The sequence below is a fragment of the Muntiacus reevesi genome, chromosome 15, assembly GCF_963930625.1.
Source record: "Muntiacus reevesi chromosome 15, mMunRee1.1, whole genome shotgun sequence".
Lineage (NCBI taxonomy): Eukaryota > Metazoa > Chordata > Mammalia > Artiodactyla > Cervidae > Muntiacus > Muntiacus reevesi.
Window position 1 is genome coordinate 24,904,537 of NC_089263.1, and position 2,374 is coordinate 24,906,910.

The 2,374-nt window shown below is 45.6% G+C and overlaps 1 non-coding gene across 1 annotated transcript; it reads right to left on the reverse strand.

The window, feature by feature from the left end:
• Nucleotides 1-2,238: 2,238 nt before the first annotated feature.
• On the reverse strand, nt 2,239-2,374 carry LOC136147697 (small nucleolar RNA SNORA1). The gene has a single exon (XR_010659351.1). It is a non-coding gene; the product is annotated as a small nucleolar RNA SNORA1 (small nucleolar RNA).

Consider the following 2,374-nt stretch of genomic DNA (forward strand, 5'->3'; position numbering starts at 1 on the left):
GAGATTGAACCCTGGCCCCCAGCAATGGAAGCATGGAGTCCTAACCACTGGACTACCAGGGTAGTCCCTAAATATTCTGTTTGTTGTTGTTTAGTCGCTAAGTCATGTCTGACTCTTTGAGACCCCATGGAATATAGCCCTCCAGGTTCCTCTGTCCATGGGATTTTCCAGGCAAGAATACTAGAGTGGGTTGCTATTTCCTTCTCCAGGGCATCTTCCTGACCAGGGATCGAACCTGAGGCTCCTGCATTGGCAGGTGTATTATTTACCACTGAGCCGCCAAGGAAACCATCTAAATATTTTCTTCAATTACCTTCAAATCCTACACTGCTGGACCAGTAGTTCTCAAAGTGTGGTCCCTGGACCAGCAGTGTCACCATCACCTGCAAACTCATCAGAAGTGTGGATTCTTGACACCATCCCATACCTGCAGAATCAAAAACTCTGCAGGGGAGGGACCCAACAGCCTGTTTAACAAGTCCTCCAGGGGATTTGCTTCATTTTAAGTTTGAAAGGCTTCCCAGGTGGCTCAGTGGTAAAGAGACTGCCTGCCAATGTAGGAAACGCGGGTTCCGTCCATGGGTCAGGAGGATCCCCTGGAGGAGGAAATGGCAACCCACTCCAGTATTCTTGCCTGCAGAATTCCATGGACAGACGAGCCTGGCAAGCTACAGTCCATGGGGTTGCAAAGAGTCAGACGCAACTGAGCGACTAAGCACACACACGCAAATTTTGCAAATCTCTGAGCTGGATTATTTGATGTTTAAATCCAAAAGGGGTCCTACTGAGAGGAGTTCAGGAAAAGACTCATTGTTCTTTGGTCCCTGGAACACATACCAGGGGAACAGGTTTTAAAGCTGTCCCAATTCATCACTGACAGCCTCCTCCGGTCAGTACACATGCTTCTGAGGGCCAGTCAATCAGCGACAGCCTTGTTCCAGTGACCTGGCTTCCTTTGCTAAAGGTCACTTAGTGCCTGAATACTACCACTGTTAAGAGTCCACTAATCCCCAGCTGTACACTTCCCAATCGCTCACTAAGAAATCCATAGTTTACTGTGTTTTGTCATTGTTCAGTTGCTCAGTTGTGTCTGACTCTTTACGACCACATGGACTGCAGCAGACCAGGCTTCCCTGTCCTTCATCATCTCCCAGAGGTTTAAACTCATGTCCATTGAGTTAGTGATACCATCCAACTATCTAATTCTCTGTCCTCCTGCCCTCACAAACAACAAATCCAGCTTTTTGCTTCAGATATAGCATAGACACCTCTTTCTTCAGCATCACATGCAAAACATTGTGTTTAGTCCAGAGATGACAGTTGCTGACACTTACAGGGGCAGAGAGCATCGTGAATGCATACAGTGGGACAGGTGTGAGGCAGTACTGGATAGGGAAGTGGGGATGTGAAGAGGCAGTCGTTATTATGACAGATACACCCCTGCAGGGCCAAATGAGGCACCCCCACAGCCCTGGGGCCTGCAGGGTGTCAGTCTGTAACATCCAGATTAGCCTACCTTCCTGCATTTTTATTGGGCTTCCCAGGTGGCTCAGTGGTCAAGAACCCGCATGCCAATGCAGGAGATGCAAGAGATGTGGGTTCAGTCCCTGGGTTGGGAAGAGGCCCTGGAGGAGGACATGGCAACCTGCTCCAGTATTCTTCCCTGGAGAATTCCACAGATAGAGGAGTCTGGTGAGATACAGTCCATGGGGTTGCAAAAGATCAGATACAACTGAGCAAATGAGTACACACACACACTGCATTTTTATCTAAGAGGTGATCTAGGTGAAGAGAATTGCCCAAGAACAACTGATTTAGTGGCAGTTTACACGTAGTCCATTCCCATCCCACTGTCCTTTCTTTTTTTTCCTGCACAAAGTGTAAAGGTGTGAAACATAAACAAGATTGTCAATAATTTTTCAAGGAATTTCATGTCCCAATTCTTTTCACTGTCAGGCACCTTAGTTCCACCAAAGTCATAATCATCAAGTTAAGATAGCCCTTTAAAAAGAAGTTTTGCCCTGTCCACAGCTGTCATGTTGGCCAGTTCACAATTCTTTTGGTTCAGCTTCTTTGATCGCCAATGGAATGCAGACACACTTCAAAATTCCAAATTCAAATTTGTAATCTTTGGGATCAAGTTTTCTCAAGCAATTTACTTTAGGACCCTAGAAGTTAAATATAGCAAGTACATTGCTATTTATTCCTTCATCTTTTCTAATATTGAAGAGGCTTGTGATATGTTAACAGGTTTCATTGTCACCACTGCAATAAAATTACAGTAATAGAAGCAGAACCTGTATTCTCAATATAGCCACATTAACAGTTTATGGGCACCATGAACAACAGTGCCCATTTTCAGTAGAGTGAGGCT